At 42.6% G+C, this 22,774-nt stretch overlaps 1 long non-coding RNA gene across 2 annotated transcripts in view; it reads right to left on the bottom strand.

The window, feature by feature from the left end:
• LOC145714580 (uncharacterized) overlaps positions 1 to 22,774 on the bottom strand; it is a 202,599-nt gene that overhangs the window by 2,196 nt on the left and 177,629 nt on the right. The window contains exon 4 of one of the 2 annotated variants that reach the window (XR_014136907.1): positions 2,668 to 2,970. The exons of the other annotated variant lie outside the window; for it this stretch is intronic. This is a non-coding gene — a long non-coding RNA (uncharacterized LOC145714580). Of the gene's footprint in view, positions 1 to 2,667; positions 2,971 to 22,774 lie in introns of those variants that run through there. 2 annotated transcript variants of the gene reach the window in all.

Raw genomic sequence — 22,774 nt, 5'->3', positions numbered from 1 at the left:
CTGACTGAGCCACCCAGGCATCCCAGATTTGGGATGATTTCACTGGGTTAGGGCTTGGTGCTGGGGTAAACTTCCTGCTGGCATAAAAGAACAGAGAACTGGGCTTTTCTATTAGTTTTTCCTTTCCTGGAGCAGAAGGACATAGACAGGCATGAAGCTAAAAAACTATGAGGGGTACAACAGTGAGAACACAGAGTCCCACTTTTTATTCCAAAGACAAGAGGATTAAGAACTATGGCCACACACATCCTGTGTGCAGCTTTCTCTCTCTTGCATATCTGTAATTTTAATAAAAATATCAGGAATTAGTAATTACGTAACATTTGTGAAGGTACAAATCCCATGATTAATTTGCACGACGCATCATGGAGACAGACATACCATGAAGGGTACACTTAGCCATCGCCACGGCAATGAGTGATAAAAATGAATGTCACCACGTGGTCCCACTGGAACTGGACTGCAGCCACTGGACGGCAGATCCCAAAGGATGTATGGAAAATGGAGTGTTCACTGATTTGCGGGGAGGAGCGTCCTTCATCAACATGGCTGGACACCTTGGTTCATTAAGGTGGCTTCTCCAAGCACTGTTCCTTTGCTCCCGGCTACCTAGAGACTGCAGCCAGTGTTTAAGGGTTAACTTGCTTCAAGTTAATACACTCCTTCTTTGCTGACCTAAGGCCCTTGATCTGTAACGGAACTAATTTACTTCCTTTGAGATCTGCAGTCCGGTGGCTTTTGTGGAGCGAAGGACCTGAATGTTCCGAGGTCACAGAGGCCCACAGGTCTGTTTGAAGGCCCTTGGTTTTCTTTTTTTTTTTTTTTTTTTAAATTTTTTTTTTCAACGGTTTTATTTATTTTTGGGACAGAGAGAGACAGAGCATGAACGGGGAAGGGGCAGAGAGAGAGGGAGACACAGAATCGGAAACAGGCTCCAGGCTCCGAGCCATCAGCCCAGAGCCTGACGTGGGGCTCGAACTCACGGACCGCGAGATCGTGACCTGGCTGAAGTCAGACGCTTAACCGACTGAGCCACCCAGGCGCCCCTGAAGGCCCTTGGTTTTCTGATAACGTTGGCAATCTTTGAGCACATGTTTTTGTTTTCTTAAGATCACACAAATGACTTTACTGACCAAGCTGTGTGCATTTGTTGAGCCTGCCCTCCTGTGCAGAAAGAACAGAGTACCTTTGCACAACATTCCCCCCACCTGCCCTGCCTTTGGGGGTTCCAAAGAACCAGACCTTGCAAAACCACTCCCTGGGCACCAACAACCAGAACTTCTCGCACAACCTCGAAGCACCAAGATAACTCTGTAGCTGAGGTCGTCAAGCCTGCCTGTTACCAGGAACATCACAGACCACTGCACTCCCTTAACTGATGAAACCCTTTAAAGACCCTTGGGCCAGGCAGAAATCAGAGTTGGCTTTTGGACAGGAGTCTGCCTTCTCCCCAGGTTCGGGGAAAACATGGCCAGGGTTTTCCACCCGACTGTTTCTGTTTCCTCCATCTCTTAACTGTAGGCCACGGCATCAGTGCAGACCCTGATGGGGCAAACAGCACATGAGGCACAGGATAAACACGCCCCTTGTTCGTGAATGCACGAGCAAGCGAGGGAAACCAGCTTGCCTCGCACCGAGCTTTCTTTAGAACCTAGACTAGAATGTTCCAGTTCTCGGGCCATGGCTGCCCTCAAATCCCTTTTGGTGTTGCTTCAATTAAAATATTATCCATCATCAGGGCGCCTGGGTGGCTCAGTCGGTTAAGCGTCTGACTCCGGCTCAGGTCATCATCTCACAGTTCATGGGTTCGAGCCCCGCATCGGGCTCTGTGCTGACAGCTCACAGCCTGGAGCCTGCTTCAGATTCTGTGTCTCCCACTCTCTCTGTTCCTCCCCTGCTCATGCTCTGTCTCTCTCTCTCTCCTTCAAAAATAAATAAAAACATTAATAAAAAAATTAAAAACAAAATCCTGGCTAGAACAGCTTCAGTAGTGTGATGAGATCATCAGTCAAATGTCAGCTAACTGGAGCCCACACGTGGTTGGAAAGTAAGATCATGGACCCAATGCTTTTCTGCTTGTCTTACCTAAGAGTTGGGGGGGTCTGGAGAGGCAGACCAAAATGCAAGATCAACACTGGACGCCTTCTTCCATTTTTGACTCTTATCATCAGGACAAAGTTCATGTTAGGGCAAAAGTCTTTTGTTCTCAAAAGTTCAGAAAGGAAATGAGTGCTGTGTTTGTGGGATACGCCCACATTAAAAGATACCAAAGATATGTTTTTTGAGTAAAAGCAAGAGGAAAAAGTTAGTTTCAGAAGGCATTGCACGTAATTGTAATATTGCTCTCACACTTATGATAGTAAACACGTCTCGGGGAAGGACAAAAATCTCCCACTGACGTTTTTGTACATTTTCCAGTGATCCAAGCAATCATTTCTCCTCCTCGGTGGCATCCACTTAACAGCCTAGCCCATTAAAAAAAAAAAAAAAAAAAAAATATATATATATATATATATATATATAGAGAGAGAGAGAGAGAGAGAGAGAGATCTATATATATCTACAACTGCCAAAGTGTCAAAATAATCACTTCCGAGGGCCCCTGTCCCTGCCATAGTCCATCACAGCAAGGAAACCCCAAGAGCCCTTTCAGAGCTGACACTTGCCTTGGAGAGAACCTAACTCAGATCAGACAAAAAGGCATCGTCAGCCAGGCAGGTGTCTACAGGAGTCCAGTGAGCTCTCTGTCCTTCAGCACTATGTAGACACCAGTGCTGAGAATATTCATCACCCATTAGCATGCGTAACCATGTCCTTGGCCCTCCGGCTTGCTTCTTGTATTTATAAATGTTGCATTTGAAGACTCTTATGCAAAAATAAAGGCTGTTTACTCCCCCATGTGCGAGTTCCGGAAAGGCAGAACTGTCAGGCACTCACTGGAGTGAGTGAATTGCCACGGGCAATTAAGAGCTGAGGGTGGAAAGAACAGCAGAGAGGGATGTCAGAGCCACGTTGAAATGTCTCATCCTTTCTGCTTCTTCCTCTGAAAAGCTCCCCGGCATAATGGCTCTAAATTATTAGCAATTTTGATAGACATTCCTCCTCCTCAACCTTCTATCTGACACATCTCATGTATTAAATATCAAAACAGCAGGCCCTGGAGAGAAAGACTTTGGGGAATACCATTTGAAAAACCATAAATTTTGTAATATCAAGAGCATTTAGGGGGGGCAGTAAATAAACACTTTTAAGTCACGCGTACACAGTCTTTAATAACGCTTTGCCGATGCTTGAACGAGGGCTGATATTTTCCTGGCGAAACCATGGACACACTTTTGTAAAAGACGTGTCCATCGTTTCTCATCATCATGGCAAGTTCATTTGCAAGTTAAACAGCACAGTGGAGGGTTTCAAATAAGGTAGCCACGTGGATCAGCTACACGGGCTGGAATGGATTTCTGTTGGCCTGATGTTAAGTCTGGTGACTCAGGGTGCTATCAAGAAACGGAAGTTTCCATTGGTGGAAACAGAAGAAGACACATTGTTCTTTCAATTCTCCGGACTCATCGTTCCAGGGGCGCCCGGGTGATTCAGTCGGTTGAACGCCCAACTCTTGCTTTCGGCTCAGGTCATGATCTCATGGTTTGTGGGTTCGAGCCCCGTGGTGGGCTGTGTGCTGACAGTGTGGAACCTGCTTGGGATTCTCTCTCCCTCTTTCTCTGCCCCTCCCCTGCTCTCTCTCTCTCAAAGTCAATAAATAAACATTAAAAAACAAAAGACGCATCTTGCCAGGAAAGGCCAATATGCATTTTTTTGCTGGGTGATTAGCTTGATGTGACAATAGGTTGCTTATTTATAATAGAACCTCAAAGCCCCCTGTGATTCTGAATATATGCCTTTCTTGACTAGGAAATTATATATTATTAAAGTGGAGGGATACATTTTATATCAATACATTTTTACGGCGAGTTTACTATCTGCTGCATAATTTGTTGCATTATCTCATCTCATCTTTTTTATAACTCTATTAACATTTTATTTCTATTTTATATATTGACAAATTAAAGCTTACGGACACTCAGTAAACTGCTCAAAGACAAAAAGCCATAGCATGTGTGGATCTCACTGTATGTCATTGGGGCTCTCCACCAGAAAGCCATTGACATTTTGGACCAGACCATTCTTTCGTGGTGCACTCCAAGTAGGAAATTTTGCAGCATCCCTGGTCTCTACCCACTAGGTGCTGGAGGCATCCCACACCCCCAAAGATGAGAGCTGGGATGTCTCCTGACATTGCCAAGTGTCCCCTGGGGGCTAAAATATCCCAAGTTGAGAATCACTACACTGGATTATTTACGGAGACTAAAGATTAAAATAGTGCTTTCCAAAATGTCCTCCAAAGACCAGAAACTCCATTCTCCCTTGGGAATTCTTGGTGCTGCAGTTTCTCAATGGTGACACCATGGCCCTACGGACTCAGAATCCCTGGGGTGGGGGGGGGGGGGGAGGCATCAATCTGTGTTTTTAACAACGATCCAGGTGGTTCTGATGCTCTCCCTGAGTTTGAGAAGCACTGGATTAAATTCCCTTTATTTTATAGGTTTGCAACATTCACGTGTTATAGCGGGAGAGGGAGAAAAGAAGAAAGAAAGGAAGAAATTCCTGCCAGTTTTCATACAACATCAGACGCTATATCAGTTACCTAATAGGTAATGGGTATTTGGATGAAAAGTTGTCCAGGAGGAAATCTCCAATTTATACCTCAGTGCCTTTGTTTTCTTCGTCAATAAGAGCTGTCTTACATCACAATTGTGAGATGTTAAGAATCCCGACTTGCATTTTAGTGGTCTTTGACTGGTGAATACATTGATGAAAAAAATAGGCCATCTCGGTCACCTGGTCCTCCGAGGAGGTGCCATGGTCACTGGCTCCTCTACTGAAGATGAATTTCTGGACGACTGAGTAATGTAAAAGGGAAATAATTTGCAAATTCCTCCACAGTGAAGGGACGGCCAGGCTGGCCGTGGTGGGAGGGCCTATGAGTGTTTTTTTGCCTCTGTAACAAATGAGCACATACTTGTGGCTTAAAACAACACACATTTGTTCTTTTATGGTTCTGGAGGCCAGAAGTCCAAAGTGAGTCTTGAAGGGCAGATTCAGTCCACCTCTGCTTCCGTGAGGACATCTTCTCTCTACATTGATCTTTAAGTCCTCCTCTGATAAGGGCCCCTGTGACAACAATGGGCCTACCTGGATAATCCAGGACCATCCCATCACCTCAAGATCCTTGATGTGATAACATACTCAAAGCCCCCTTTGCCATGGAGGGTGACCTATTCACAGGAATCAAAGCTCAGGTTGTGGACATCTCCGGGTGATAATTCTGGAGGCTTAGTTCTCCTCCGTTTCTCGGATGTAACCACGAGGCAGCTGTTAAGACACTGGCAGTTTCCTCTAGAGGCCACTCTCCTTCCAAGCAAATGAGGACGCGTGTTGTTCCTGAGTCATGCAGAACCCTACTGTATGGCCCAGGAAACGTTGCTGTGTGGTCCTCTGGAAGAATCACCACATGCTCTGTTTCTGGCCACCCCTTAGTCACAAATGAAAGAGGAACAGGGGTAGGAAGATGAAAGAAAACATTTGCCCATCCAGAACACCATTTATACATACGTCCCAGTAATCTGGCTCTTGTTAGATGTGGGGGCCACCATTCTAACCATGGCTCCACTAGTAACTATCCTGTGCAATGTGTCTTCCTCTCTGTGGACTTTCTCTCATAAGTAAAACAAGCATGAGCTGCCTCAGCGTGTTAGTATAATGACTTCATGAACTATTGAAAGAAAAATCCTTAACATGATGTCTGCAATACTGCAGGCACTCAATGGTGGACAATAACATTTTTGGGGGGGATTTTAAAGGCCACCAACTGAATCCATTGAATCTCCACTGTTTTCGCGTTTGCTATTCATTGTTAGCAAACAGCGCTCAGGTGCCTCGTAGCTGGTAAGTCTCCGGCACAGAAATAGTATCAAGTCTGGGTCACTGATTTCAACAGCTAAAATCCTGATCTAAAAAATGGGAGTAGATTTAATTAGCAAATATCCATTATCGAGTCATGTCCAGTGGGCTGGTAATGGATTTCAGAGTGAAGGAAAACAAGTCAACTGTCATTCTACCTACTGAGTGTCCCCAACAGCTGAGCACCCAAAGGGCTTGCTTGTTGGAATTGCATTTGAAATAGGGAGATTCAGAGTTCTTCTTGTGCAAGACTGCAACCAGCTTCCCTTTAACCATATGGACCATGCCTACCATAGGGGCACCATTTTTTCATACGTCCTAGGTGTGAAGGGTGTGATTTTTCTAAAGAATGCATATCTCTTTCCATTAGCAAAGCAATACGCATTCTCATGGAAAATCTGTAAAATGATCATCAGTGGAAAGAAAATCCATTTTTCAGTAATCCTTTCTCTAATAAAACTGGTGCATTTGTTAGGGTACCTGGGGGGCTCAGTCAATAAAGCATCTGACTCTTGATTTCTCCACTCAGGTCATGATCTCATGGTTTGTGAGTTCGAGCCCCGTGTCAGGCTCTGTGCTGACAGTGTGGAGCCTGTTTGGGATTCTCTCTCTTTCTCTCTCTCTCTGTCTGCCCCTACCCCACTTGCTCTCTTTCTCTCTCAAAAATAAATAAACTTAAAAAAAAAGCCTGGTGCATTTGTCGATCCCCGTTATTTTATTCATGTTTTACACTGTTGGTCTCATGTTCTGCCTAAAGAGGTACGGAGCATGGCATGGAGTGGGAATTAATGATGGTAAATTTATTGAGTGATGGAGGCCATGACTATATGGATTGTTCTATGTAAAAATTACTTATAAATAGTAAGGCATCCTCTATGTTTAAAAATTTGTATTCAGCACTCCCAAGTGCCTGGAGCTGTTTTAGGTGTCAGGAACAGAGACAACCAATATATTGGTTAGTTTTAAAGGAAAGCTGGAATTGTGAAGCATCCAGTATATTTCTAGGCTCCTGGGAAGCATGTGGGAATCGCTGACGAGTACTGCTTGCAATGCAAGCAACTTCTGAGAGCGGTTACTGTTTCTGAGGCAGAGATCGCTATGTGTGATGTGATCTCGTTCTTATTTTCGCCCTGGTTTTTCTCATTTTTACATTGTTTTCCTTTATACTCAGGGAGGGAGAAGTGGTCTGCTGTGTTCTCTCTATACCAACAGTTTTATTTTCTTCGAAATCTGTGTTGAATCTGGTGACCTTGTTTTTTATCTGTTTTGTTGCTTGGCTCACTCCTGCCTCAGTTATGTGCAATGTAAGCCATGTGATCTTCTGAGAAAATGACGTTTAACTTAAGCCCCTAAGTGCAGGACTCTGCACATAGACAAGGACATCGTCGTCTGCTTTTCAACGTGTGGGATATTTACATGCTCGATGTAGCACCTTCCTGCTACACCTCTCCTGTGAGTAGACTCATTTATCACTACAGTGACACACAGGGTGGTCAAAAGCAATAAACGAGCACTTGCCACAACTTGTAAATGGAACCGTGTTGTATTTTAATGCCAGGAAATATTATATGGCAATCGAAAGAAATCAGGCAGGACCAAGCCTAATAATGTTCAGGAAACTTTGCAATGCATTAAAGGAAAGAAATAAAATTGCTAAAATAGCACAAGCTGTAGATCACACTTTTATTTTATTTCATTTTCAATATTGATTTTTGAGAGAGAGAGAGAGAGAGCATGAGTGGAGGAAGGATAGAGAGAGAGGGAGACACAGAATCCCAAGCAGGCTCCAGGCTCCGAGCTGTCAGCCCAGGGCCCGATGGGGGGGGGGGGGCCTAACCCACGAACCCTGAGATCATGACCTGAGCCGAAGTTGGGCACTTACCTGACTGACCCACCCAGGCACCCCAAGGTGAATTTCTTGAAGGCACTGTGGCAGGAAAAAGGAATGAAGTACGTGTAGTAAGTATTTACAGCTTGTTGTTAAGGTCAGTGTGTGTGTGTGTGTGTGTGTGTGTGTGTGTGTGTGTGTGTCTGTGTGTGTGTGTGCGTGTTGGATGGTGGGGCATAAAGGGAGATAAAGGGGATGAACGAAAAAGGGAAGGAGGAAGGGAAGGAGAATAAAAGCAGCAATGTGTGGACCAGTAATGAGAATACGTCATAAATCAAGAATTACTATTTCACTTCCATGCAATGAGTTCACATTCTAAATGGGGGCGGAGGCACCCCTGAAAGCATGAAATGATGGGAATTGTAATAGGAAGAAGGTCTTCAGGTTGTGCAAGGCTCTGGTCGGCTGAAATTTGAGAAGTATGGCTCTGGGCTGTCATTCCAGGGATGGGAAGTGGTGTAGTGCAAGGAAAAAAGAGGACATAATCTGAATAAAGAAGTGTTTTGAGCACGAGAGTTTTGACTTCTAGTTGGTGTGGGTGTCCGTGTGTTCATCTCCCATGTCCTTCTCTTCCTTCTTCTTCATATGACATTTCACCCACACACACATGTAGAATTTAAGGTTGGTATGTATGCCTACTATGTGTGTCTGACGTGCCAAGTTATTCTGTCTGATTTGCACAAAATTATTTGTAAGATCTTTCCATGTCAACAAATTGCTAATGTGTTCTCATATTACACTTGGTTCTTATAGAAATGTGTTAATTCATGTCTTAATTTATGTGTGTGTAAGGTTTTCCAAGGAGATGTAGGACATCTTCAAACTTTTGTCATCAGATGCATCTATTACACGTTTTGACCCTATGTAATTTATTTTATCTTTTAATGATTTTGGTTTTTTTAAAATTTTTAATCATCATTTATTTTTGAGAGAGACAGAGTGAGCAGGGGAGGGGCCGGGGGGGGGGGGCAGCTGTGCTGACAGCAGAGAGCCTGACTCAGGACTCCAACTCATGCACCACGAGATCATGACCTGAGCTGAAACCAAGATTCATACGCTCAACCCACTGAGCCACCCAGGTGCCCCTAAAGATTTTATTTTAAAGTAATCTCTACACACAATGTGGGGGTGGAACTCACAACCACAAGATCAAGAGTCACATGCTCCACTGGCAGAACCATCCAGGTGCCTCAACCATATGCAATTTAAAAGTTAAGCAGATGGTTACTTATTTGTACTTTATGATCCTTCAACTACTTGCAACAGTTTTGTTTTTTTTTAATCTTAATGCCATCATGGAATTTCGAAGGAAATAGTGAAATTTCTCTTTGGACGTTGTGTTTTTGATGTTGGGCATCACAATTAATGCAACATAAATATTTTAACCCGCCCCATGCGACGTTCCACGTTCTATTTTGAGAAATCTGATCGACAAGCTGGTAATTGCATTGGACACGGGCTTTCCATCAAGTTGGGCACAAGCTGAGCTTCAGTGGTTCATGGAGGACCATGATAATTAATCATCGACTTTCCCATAAGATAATACTCCAACATCCCCTGGAGACACCTAAGTATATATCAACCTCTTCCTGGGAAGGGTTAGTTACTCTGAGAGCATAAGCCTGTAATTGTATCCTTTTGAATTTTACAAGTGTGCCTTGTCAAAGGGCTCCCCTACAGTGACTTTTCTTTTCCCCTTGGAGAAGAGTCAGATTAATTACTGTTCATCACCTTCCTGCCGGGTCCCCTCCCTAACATGGAGCAAGAATCCATCATTGGCATTCGACTTGCACATTTTCTTCAAGCCACAGTCGATGTGCACAGACTGGTTTTAGCATTGACCTACCACCAGTTCTGCATAAGAAATAAAGATATGATTTAGGGTTACTCTCAATGTGGTGATGATGGCAGAGAGACGTATAAGAAATGATAAATGAGTCCTCCAGATTCTACACTGTCAGGGGCCATGATGTTCCGGGAATGAGATCTTGGAGCAGCTAAATGGAGAAGACAGATGTAAAGCGGGATAGGGGACGACACACAGGTTAACAGTATTGCCCAGTAGAACATTCTATCAACGGAGAGAGAGGGAGATGTGGGTGCCAGTTTCACCAGGAAACCCACAATTCTGAAGGAAGCGGTAAGGTGGAGGAAGGGGTTTGCAAACCAGTATGAAGGACGGGGCATGCATTGAATCCATTCGTGTTTGGTAAGCATTAAATCTGCACGTTCATGCACCATGCATCTGTGTCAATGCAGGGCTTTTGATTGGCTGGCGTCCAGCCCTCTGCATGCAGGCTTTCATGTCTATTAGGCTGACTGAATGATAACGCTCTTTGTTAGAGCCATTTTCTCTTGGGGAACCTTTGTGGAGAGCCATGTATATATGCCACCCACCTGGAAAGCAAGTTTGAAAGAAATAGGGCATCTTCCTATTTTGACATCTAGACAATCCCATGAGTGGGGGAATAGTGTATATTATCCTCATGCTATCAACGAGACAGATGTGTTTAGCTTCTTGGAAGGAGGGTAGGAAGGAAAGAAGGAAGGGAGAAAGGAAGGAAGGGAGGGAAGAAGGAAGGGAGGGAGGAAGAAAGGAAAGAAAGAAGGAAGGAAAGAAGGAAGGAGGAGAGAGAGGGAAGGAAGGGAAAGGGGAAGAAAGGAAGAAATGGGGGAAAAAGGAAGGGAGGGAGGAGGGAAGGGGGAAGGAGGGAAGGAAGGAAGGAAGGAAGGAAGGAAGGAAGGAAGGAAGGAGAGAGTGAGGGAAGGAGAGAGTGAGGGAAGGAGAGAGTGAGGGAAGGAGAGAGTGAGGGAAGGAAGGAAGGAAGGAAGGAAGGAAGGAAACAAGAAGAGAGTGAGGGAAGGAGAGAGTGAAGGAAGGAGAGAGTGAGGGAAGGAAGGGAGGAAGGGAGGGAGGGAGGGAGGGAGGGAGGAAGGAAGGAAGGAAGGAAGGAAGGAAGGAAGGAAATAGGTAACAGGGAGGAAGGGCATTTTCACCAGAAACAAAAGGATCACCCTGGTTGTGAAACAGAGTGAAAATGGAAATCTTGGTTTTTTTGGTCTGTCATCATTAAGATGCCCCCAAAGGAAGGAGAATATGTACTTGCAGACAAACAGGCAAGTGTGATGTTAAAATGGGATTTTGCAAATTAGCCTCATTCTTTTCAGGGCAGGAAAGCATGGTAACCTTAAAACTCAGAACGATCGTGGCCATTGAATGGAAAGCAAGGAGAGAAAGCCAGTGTTGCGATCTGAGAGGTAAAGGAGATACTGAATGGATACAGGGGAGCCACCGTCAGTGAGTCAGCCGATTTTCTGAGTCAAAACGTGGCCAAGCACGTGGCTGGTGGAATGACCACAGTTGGCTGAGCAAACTTGTGGGGCATCAGTGGGCAATGAGAATAAAACAGAGACAGAGGGGGAAGGTCCAGTTCGTTCCTTGTGACTCGAGAGCCAAGTGTCCTTGGGGACATGGTTGAACACTTGCTGAGTTGCTAAGCTTAGTGAAGAGTTTCTTTGGGTGTTGATGGCCAGGTGCGCGTTGCTCGGGGACTCGGTGTGGTCGGGAATATTTGCTCCGAGGGGCTTCATGAAATGCCTCCTCTTTTGGTTGACAATTTCATCCTGCACAGATGTGCACTGAGTTCACACTGAATTGTCAAATGTCCGTGACATAGGAAACCATCTGTGGGCTAATGGGCACAGATAGCGACCTTTGAGAGACACATGTCAGTAAGAATTAGTGATTGCCTCGTGTTAGAATCACATTGCCTATTCGATACAGCCCAATAGCAGTGACCTCGAGTAGAAGCCGGACTCCACATTCACCTGCTTAAAATAATGATAATAATATACGGGGCGCCTGGGTGGTTCAGTTGCTTAAGCTTCCAACTTTGGCTCAGGTCATGATCTCATGGCTCACGAGTTCGAGCCCCGCATCAGGCTCGGTGCTGACAGCTCAGAGCCAGGAGCCTGCTTGGGATTCTGTGTCTTCCTCTTTCTCTCTGCCCCTCCCCCACTCATTCTCTCTCTCTCTCTCTCTCTCTCTCTCTCTCAAAAATAAATAAAACATTTAAAATAATAATAATAATATACTAAAATGAAGAAGAAGGAGAGAGAAGCAGATAGAGACAGGATACAAAGTAAGACCAAATATTTTTAGCCTGTGATGGGCGGACGGGTAAACCGAAGTTTATTTTCTTTATGGTTTTAGTTATTCTCCTGGGTTATCACCGTAAATCTGCAGAATACCCTTATATATTTCTTTCTTGATGTATCCACTACAGAAAGGATTGCATTTATGACACTTCCCAACAGCCCTGAGCCCCTCGTCTTCAGACCAAGAGTCACCAGCTACTCATACTCTGATTCTTGTGGCTCAGATTCCACACGCCCCCTCCCCAAAACACGAATATGTAGCAACAGAGGAGAATCACCTGGGACGTAGTTTCATTCTATCGTTGAATAAGACTAAACCGGGAGGGGGAGGGCGGATTCGTTTTTAGAGCAGTTCGAGGACGTGTAGACCTGTATGGAGGGAATTGGGTTTTACAGCAAGATAGAACATGTAAAAAAGGCTTTAGAGTATATTTAACTAAGAGGCACGGGAAGTCCCAGCTCTGTGACTAATTTGCACTGCTGTGTCCCTGATTAGACTGGGGGAGGTTGGGAGATGTCATCCCTGTAGTTATGTGGACCTTCAGATATGCCATCAAAGGAAAGGGGCCAAGGTTTTGTTTCCTCCGTTTTGGGGGTTCATATTGCTAAAGAGCCTTTTGCATATCCATCAGATAATTTTAAAATGTGCCTAAGGATCATGTTGATTTACCTAAGCAGACATAGCCTATGGGGGGAAATCTAGTCTCTCCTTAAATACTGCTGTGATGCTTTGAATTGTGCCATAGTCACAGCCCCTCCAAAATAATCCATATGTTGAAGCCCTAAACCCAGGACCTCAGAATGTGGATATATCTGCAGTCTTTAAAGAGTGGAGTAATGGGATGCCCGGGTGGGTTAGTTGGTCGGGCGTCTGACTTCAGCTCAGGTCACGATCTCACGGTTGGTGGGTTTGAGCCCCGCATGGGGCTCTGTGCTGACAGCTCGGAGCCTGGAGCCTGCTTCGGATTCTGTCTCCCTCTCTCTCTGCCCCTCCCCCACTCATGCTCTCTCTCTCTTTCTCTCTCTCTCTCTCTCAAGGATAAATAAACATTAATAAAAAGAGGGGATTAAGGTGAAATCAGGTCATTAGGATGGGCCCTGATCCCCTAGGGCTGGGGTCCTTAAAAGAAGAGATCAGGACACAGACATGCGGAGAGGGATGACCACGTGAGGACACAGGGAGAACACTTCACGTACACGCCAAGGAGGAACCAGCCTCGGCCTCACCTGGATCTAAGATTTCCAGCCTCAGCCCCACCTGGATCTCGGACTCGCAAACTCCAGGACTGAGAGAGGACACATGTGTGTTGTTGAAGCCGCTTTGCCTGTGGGACTCTGATACAGCAGCACTACGAAAGTACTAGGCTTGCTGAGCTGTTCTTCAGAGTAATGTTATATGTAAAAAGAAATCATGTTTCTAGGAGAACAATGACACACACACACACACACACACAATCAGCACACACAAAGCATGTTTCTCTCTGATTCTTCTTGCTTTGTGGCAAGAGTGCGTTCGAAGCTAGTAATGAAATAAAAGAGGGAAATGTGCTTCTCTCTGCCTTTCTTTCTTCTGTTTCTAATGAACTGCATTTATGGGGCTCAACGTTTGCAATTATAAAGAGAGACACAGTTTTGAGAACCCCGTGTCAACAGCGCACGGTGAGTAGGAAGAAATCCGCTGTGCTTTTCAGCTTCAGCTTGCGGATGCTTTGGCCACGCTGCAGAGTCCTTCCAGGAGCCCAGAACGCTGAAGTCATGCAGTCGCCACTGCAGAAAGCCTCCTTCCGATTCTCTCCACACAATTACTGTGAACACCCTGAGTGAATACCAATTAGGAGATGGGAGAGGCTGGCTCCTGCTCTCCCCGCAAAGATCCGGAAGCTTCTACTCAGAGGCAGAGAAGTTGGGGAAAGAACACTGTATCTCCTGCCCGGAGAGATTCAGGCGGAAACAATTAGAAGCATAATTGAGGATGCTCTCTGAGCTTCTCTGCGTAGACCTACTCAAGGCTTTGCAGGAAAGCGTGCAATGAAGGGAAGTCTTGGCTTTTCTGATTTTATTCATGAAGGAGATTTGAGAGAGATCACACGCTGATAACTATGAGGGCAGTTTGCTGTGAAAACGTCCCACAGGTGTCCTCTGGCATGCCTCATTATGTGTGTAGACACCCATCACCAGCCACTGGTGACTCAACTACGTAAAAACGAGATGTTCCTTCACAAGTGGGGTTGGGAGGCAAGAGTTGCACAACAGGAAAGGCTCTGATGTGCAGCATAAACGTGGACCACGGCGTGGAGCACAAGGCCCAGGGTGCACGCACACGCTTTCCACCACGTGAATGTACCTCCCCTCGAACCAGGCATGGGTTCTGCGAACCTATTTGGGACACATCACTCTACGTCGCGGGGGGCACGTTTTAGGTCTGTTCACTTCTCATTCTCACTTGCATTATTTAGAATTTATCTCCTGGTGGGAAAAATGTGTTTTTCATGGCAGATGATACAGATCAAAGTCCAGAGCTTTTCCATTCAATCCTGAGATTTTTGTTACATACATGATGTGAAAAGTAATATTTCTCTATTGTGATGTATTTTTATAGGTAAATTAATATTCCTGTATCACATTGTCATGTAAATTAATGTTTACATTATATAATTATATAAATTAATATCGATACACTAGATTATATATAATTAATGCTTATAATTATATGATTGTGTATAAATACATATGTGATTATATATAATGTTTACATTATATAATTACGTAAATTAATATCGATACACTATATTATATATAATTAATGCGTATAATTATGATTGTGTATAAATTAATACATATTATGTGATTATATATAAATTAATGTTTACATTATATAATTATGTAAATTAATATCGATACACTATATTATATATAATTAATGCTTATAATTATATGTGTATAAATTAATACTTACATATTATGTGATTATATGTAAATTAATGTTTATATTATATAATTACATAAATTAATATCAATACACTATATTATATATAATTTAATGGTTATATATTATATAATTGTGTATAAATTAATACTAACATATTATGTGATTATATATAAATTAATGTTTATATTATATAATTATATAGATTAGTATCGACACACTATGTTATATATAAATAAATGGTTACATATTTTATGATTGCGTATAAATTAATACTAACATATTATGTGATTATATATAAATGTTCATATTATATACTTCTATAAATTAATATTGATATACTATATATAAATTAATACTTATGTGTTATATGATTGTATATAAATTAATACTCATATATTATGTAATACTTAACATTTATATATTAATAATTGCATATAAATTAATATTTCTGTTATAGATTATATAAATTAATATTAATAGAATATTTATATCATGCATTATATGTGTTAACATGATATATTAATTATGATGACTACATTAGAATGATGTGTTATATATTATGTAAAGTATAATTATGTATTTTTGTTTTATACGTATGTGTATATATGCTCTATATACATACATATAGAGGTGTTCACATTACATGATTTTTGCATGTTTATACATATAAACTCATAAATATATATATATCGATGAAGAGTATGTGATTCTATGTAGTTCTTAGCTATAATAATGAGCAGATGACCTTTTTATCATGTTCCCAAATACAGTGAGCACATGTCTGTTCCAGGAAACTATGGTGGGATTTTCACCTTTATAAAGAAACCAGGATATGACAAATGTTTATGTGGAGTTGTGGTCACATGCAGACACACAGATATTTGACACTGAATGAAGTTTGGGGTGAATCAGAATCTCAGTGAGATGCCAAGAGTCTGACAGAGTGTGGGAATAACCCTATCAAAGAGGTGGGTCATTAAGCTTGGGTGTTGTTCTGGAGAAGAAAGGGGGAAAATGTGAAGTGTATCTATGGGGATATTAGCATATAAAAAGAAAAGTCAAAGGAAACCCAACAAAGAAGCCATTGGAAATGATGGGTCAGAAAGAAAACAGCATAGCAGCCTGACTTTAGGAAATCAGAGTGGAATTCTACTGTAAAAAGTCACAGTGGGGGAAAAAGAAAATGCTGAGTGTGGCAATCTCTTCTATTTGTAAACTCAAGGGTGTTAAATATTACTTTGCTATTATTGGGAAGAGAATGTCTCTAGTTATTAGGGAAGGTAATCATTGTTTTTGTATATTCCTTATTCCAATTTTTGTATTATTACTCTGGCTATTCTATTTCCTTTTCATTCCCTTACATTGTTTCCATTTTTCTGTCTACTTTGGGTTTGACATGTTCTTAGTCTAGCTTCTTAATGTGGAAGCAGGGGTCACTGACTTAAGACCTTCATTCTTTTCCAACATAGTCATTTAAAGCTATACATTTCCACTAGGTAATGCTTTAATATCATCCCACACGTCTACTAATTTTACTTCCATTTTGTTCAAGCCACATTCTAATTTCCCTTCTCACTTCTTTGACACCTTGGTAATTTAAAAGTGTGTTAGTTTCTGATGTTAGTGGATTTCCTAGATATGTTTCAATTTTTTATTATGATTCAATATCGCTGGGGTCAGGTACCATTATTGTATGAGTTGATTTTTTTTGAGTTTACAGACACTTGTTTTTAGGTCCACAATATGGTCTAACTTGGTTACTACTCTGTGTCCATCTGATCATGCATATCACACACCTGAAAAGTAAGCTCAGAAATACCTACAGGATACAAAAGTAGGCAACCCCCTGCAAGATAAATTGTACAACATCTGGCATCCAAACAAAAGTTTCCAGGCATGAGAAGCGGTTGGAAAATATAACAGATAAGACAGAGAAAAAAACTGATCAATGGCAATGGCCCCTTCAGTGACACAGAGGGTCAAATATGCACAGTGACATTAAATAGTTATGACAGCTGTGTTTCATATGTTCACAAAGCTAGCCATATGAAAGATATATAAAACACCCGCACAGAACATCCAGATGGAAACCACAATGAGTCAGATGATCAACTCATTGAGTGGGATTAAGAGTAGAGTAGGCTTGGCAGGAAAAATGGTTAGTGAACTTAAAGCTACGGGGGGGGGGGGGGGGGGGGGAAATCTACAAAATAAAACACAAGAGAAAAGAGATTTTTTTTGAAAAAAGAATAGAACTTCTGTGAGCTGTGGAAAAACCTTAAGCACCTTAGTATATATGTAACTGAACTCCTGAAAAACACGATTACAAGAACAATACTTGAAGAAATAATGACAAAGCATTTTCCATTTTTGATATTAATTTATAATCCCAAACTTCACGAAGTTCAGTCAAACACAAAACAAACACAAACATTATGAATTAAACTCCAATTTATTGAATTTGTGAGATGATGCTATGCCGTATTTTAGAGAAATGCCTAGTATTCCATAATCAAGTTACTGAGAAGTAGCAATTAAGAGAAAAATCTTAAAGCATCCACACGTGAAAGACGGGTTACATGTCATGCGACAAAGAGTAGGATTGAACAGGATTCTTGTGAGAAACGAGGCAAGCACGGGGAGAGTGGAATAACATGTACAAGGTACCAAGGTGGAAGAAACTCAATCTAGAATCACATAACCAGTACATAAATCTTTTGAAAATCAAAGAATATGTAGGGCCCGTGGGTGGCTCAGTTGGTTAAGCGTCCGACTCTTGATTTCGGCTCAGGTCATGATCTCACCGTTCATAGGATAGAGCCCCACATCAGGCTCTACACTGACAGCTTGGAGCCTGCTTGGGATTCTCTGTCTCTTCCTCTCTCTGCCCCTCCCTTGCTCCCTCTCTCTCCCTCTCTCTCTCTCACACAACAAATAAATAAACTTTAAAAAAAATCACAGAAGGTGTAGATGCTTCAAACATACAAAAGCAGAAAGAATGTGTTAATATAGACAGCACTCCAAGAAATGTTAAAAGCATCCTCAAATAGGAAAATGATATCAGGTGTGATTATGGAAATATGGGTCTATACAATGCAATGTGGAACATCAAACATTGTACATTGATTATGTGTAAGAACAGTTTCTTACAATTTGGATCTCTTTAAAGGATAATTGAATGTTTAAACCAATATGATAACAACATGAAAATTAGAACTGTGTTGTTAAAAGTTTTCCTTATCACCTAAATCTCTTTAAATTAAAAAAAACTTTAATGTTTACTTTCGAAAAGAGGGAGAGAGACAGAGCATGAGTGGGGGAGACCCAGAGAGAGAGGGAGACACAGAATCCGAAGTGGGGTCCAGCCTCTGAGCTGTCAGCACAGAACACAATGCGGGGCTTGAGCCCAGACTGTGAGATCATGACGTGAGCTGAAGTTGGATGTTTAACCAACAGAGCCACACAGGCGCCCCCTAAAAATTTTTTTGAATGTTTATTTACTTTTAAGAGAGAGAGAGACAGAGTGCAAGTGGGGGAGGGGCAGAGAGAGAGGGAGACACAAAAATCCAGCAGGCTCCAGGCTCTGAGCTGTGGGCACAGAGCGCAATGCGGGGCTCGAACCGTGAGATCATGACCTGAGCCAAAGTCAGACGCTTAACTGACTGAGCCACCCAGGTGCCCCAACTTAAATCTCTTCAAAAGACAGGCAACTCTTTAAGCAAATTTGATCTGGTTTGAGGAGAGAAACGCAAGTAAACTTAGTCATCTTCACATATTCTACGTGAAGTGTAATATCATTTGCGTGTTGACGGTGAAACATTAAAGATGTGAACTGTGAGCCCTAAAGTAACCACCAAAATAGCAAAATCATAGTGAACAAGCTTACAAGGGAGAAAAAAGAGAATTCTAAAAAATATTCAAATAATACGAAAGAAGGCAAAAAATGGGAAAGTGAGGACAATGCAACAACAAAATACCCAAGATGAGACAAAGAAGAAGAAAGCAAACAGCACGTGGTATTTTAAACCTTGCCATATCACTAATCACTTAAATGTGAATGGTCTGTAAACTCCAATTAAAAGCTGAGTTAGTGAAGATGAACGAAGGCAAGACTCAAACCTATTATATGCTACCAACTAGACAGGCTGCCTATATATCCCCAACTGTGTATGTTTCCTGTAAAACACATTAAATATAAAGACACAAGGAGGTTAAATTTGGGGCGGCTACATTTCTAGCACATAAAGGATGTGTCACAGCAAAGACTATGACCAGTGATAAGGATTATTTCTTAACAATAAAAAGGCCAATTTATTAAGAGGATGTAAAATCCTAAACGCCAATGCGCCCAATAACAAAGTCTCAAAAATGCAAAAAACAAACAAACAAAACAGATATGGAAGGACCACCAGAGAAATTCACAGTTTAAGTGAGGGATTAGAATATCCTTCTCTGAACAACTGGTAGAGAAAGGAGACAGAAAAATTAGTTAAGGATATCAGAGATTTGTTCAACACTATCAACCAACTTGGCTTCATTGTAATAATAAAACAGTCCACCCAAGAATAGCCAAGGAGACATTTCTTTCAAGAGAACACAAACTATTTAGGATGTTAGACCATATTCTGGGCCATAACATCTTCTTAGTCAATGTGAAATGATTTTGTTGATATCTATACGATTTTCATTTTAATAATGGAGAGATTCCAGAACCAAGTAGAAGGGGAGATATTAGTTACCTTTTAAGTCTGTATAGAGGGTTCTTGGCCATCTGCCATTGTTTTCTATATTTAATTTTACATGTACAATACTTACACTTTTTAAAGATTAAAATCAGAGTTATGCATTAAATACTTTCAGAGTCTGTAACATTTTTGCCTTTTATGTAATTAGTATAATTTACTGTTGTAGAAAAAAATCGAGTGAAATACACGGCTGTGCATAAAGCCAGATTTTTGAAACTTAGAAATCCATTCCTACAAAAATACAGAGTCTTGATTTTTTTTAAGTTTATTTATTTATTTGGAGAGAGAGAGAGCAGGAGAGGCAGAGAGACAGAGAATCCCAAGCAGACTCCGCAGTGTCAGCACGGAGTCCGATGCAGGGTTCGAACTCATGAAGCGTGAGATCATGACCTGAGCCAACACCAAGAGTCAGAAGCTTAACCGACTGAACCACCCAGGTGCCCCCAGAAGCTTCTTTGTTTTTGTTCTTAAGGTAAAACACCCTGAGCAGGTTCATCTGAAATTTCAGGCATGACAAAGAAACTATCAGGGAAAAAAGAACCTTTTTAAAGATCGTATTGTCTGGTAAGCACTCATGACCACAAGTTTCAGAAGTTGGTTTAAATATGTAAAATAAAAGCTGACAAATTAAACTAAATTACTAATGATGAAACAAACAAAGCTATCAGAGGCCTGAGCAAGATCCGATTTCAAAGGACCCTGAAAGAGAGCTTGGCTCCTGTAATGAAGGAGGGGGTTTGGACTCTGGGATGCAGAGAATCGTAGATGAACACAGCAGAGAAGTATCCAAGTCTGACATGGAAGGGCACAGCAAAGCAGAGCCAAGAAGTGAAGTCCTGAAGAGCTGTGCATGATGTTGTGATTTATAGTAAGAAATCTGTATTGGGTCCTCTACCCTGCCCGGCACCTAAACCCTTGGAATTTCCTAAGGGATGAGAGTGATAAAGGTGCCCTTTTTAGGTTAAGGAGGCGACAGGGGTCTACTCCCCGCAGAACGGGGTGGGGGAGGGCTGGTTGCCAGGGGAACCGACCCCCTGAGGAGAGGGTTGGAACTCGGTCCCAACCTCCCATCTCTCTGGGGAGGGGGGAAGGGCTGGATGTTGAGTTCAGTCACCAATGGCCAGGGATTTAATCAACCATACCTATGTGCTGAGTGCTTTATAAAAACCCGAAAGGGCAGGGTTTGGAGGGCTTCTGGGGTTGGCGAACACAGGGAAGTTTGGGGAGACAGGCTCATCTGGGGAGGGCATGGAAGCTGGGTTGTAGGACCAAGTGTGAGGAAACAGTTCTCTCCATCTTTTCCAACCTGCTCCTCCTTAGTTGTATCTCTCTAGAACAAACCGGTGATCTAGTAACATGTTCCTCTGAGTTCTGTGAGCCGCTCTAGAAGACGAATCCGACCAAGAACGGGGTGGTTAGAACCCTGATTCGCAGCCAGCCAGGTCACAACCTGGGCTTCCAACTGGCAACTGACGTTTGGCAGCAGTCTCGTAGGACTTGAGTCCTTACCGTGTGGGATCTGACCCTATTTCCCGGGAGATAGTGTCAGAATTGAGTTGAACTGTAGTATACCCTGTTGGTGTCACAGAATTGTTCAGTGGTGGCAAAACCCACACGTTGGTACCGGGTGCAGAACCTTCCCGAGAAAGGATGAATGTGTGCACCTGAGTGATGCCCCACAGCCCCACCTTTGCCTGATGAAAACATCCACCGCTTAGAGACTTCCATAATGAGCCAGGAATGAGGAAATCTGTAGTCTTCAGAAGTGACCTTAAATGAGAAGGTTATCGATTTAAGGCTCTTCCATCAATCTGTTGTCACGTGGGCTTCGGTAGCCAATACGATGTCCTCATTAAAAAATTTACTTATTTTTGAGAGACAGAGCACAAGTGGGAGAGGAGCAGAGAGAGAGGGGGACACAGAACCGGAAGCAGGCTCCAGGCTCTGAGCTGTTAGCACAGAGCCTGATGCGGGGCTCGAACCTGTGAACTGTGAGATCATGACCTGAGCTGAAGTCAGACGCCCAACCGGCCGAGCCACTCCGGCTCCCCACGATGCCCACATTTTAGAGCCTTGCCCTTTTCAGGAGTGTGGAAGATAAAGACATCAGTAGGCATTCATAGTAGCAAAGATCTTTATCTTCCACACTCCTGAAAAGATGTTGATCTTAGCTGCTCACAGTTGGAGTAAACATGTAAATGAACCTGAACCCAGAACCCAGGAGTTTTCTGACGGCCAAAATGATCTATATTGACTTGATCATTTTCATGGTTGCCACATAGCAAAACTATAACTTTTCTACCTGAGACCAATCTGACATTTTATGTGAAATGCAATCCTACCGTTTTTTCACCCGGTGAAATTGCTTTTGTCTCCTTGGTACGGGCAACGGCGAAGAAGCCAGCATTGGGTTTGGAAACATGGAGTTTCACTGCGCAGTTGGGGTTACTGGTAGACAAGTTAGCACAAGCCTCGGGAAGAAGCCTCGTCCCTGAAATTACTCACTTTTAGAGACATTTGGGATTGTTTGTTTTTCTTTTCAGAACAGGAGCTGTGCATGAAAATTTTACAACGTGATAAAAATTTCAAAACGTGTTTATATGTTCGCAAAGATTTCCCAAGCGTTGGGTGTTTGAAAGGACTCATCAGACTCCACAGAGTTTACATATCTAGAAGCTGCACTGAAAGGAAAAGGATAAGGAAAGAGAGAGAGGTGGGGGTATACAGAAGGGGGCATAAAGGGAGAGACAGACACTCAGAGACACAGGAAAGGAGCAAGTGGACATCCAACGTCCAAGAGACATCCAAGGCACAAACTCCCTGGGTCTTTACTCTCGTATCAAATGTGCTATGTCTCTGAGCAGGACCAATACCTGGAAACAGAGTTAGTTACATCTCACTAAATCTGGACGAAAACGCAAACATTTCAGTGAAGACCTGAAACTCACCTACATTAGCTCCTTTCTGTCAAAGGAGGAGTAGAGTTAGTGGCTTTGCTAAAGCCACTTAATGAGGGGCTACTTGGGGAACTATCAC

Source organism: Panthera onca, chromosome X, assembly GCF_046562875.1.
Source record: "Panthera onca isolate mPanOnc1 chromosome X, mPanOnc1 haplotype 2, whole genome shotgun sequence".
NCBI lineage: Eukaryota > Metazoa > Chordata > Mammalia > Carnivora > Felidae > Panthera > Panthera onca.
Note: the sequence above shows the minus strand (reverse complement) of the source record. Positions and strands in the feature narration are given on the sequence as shown.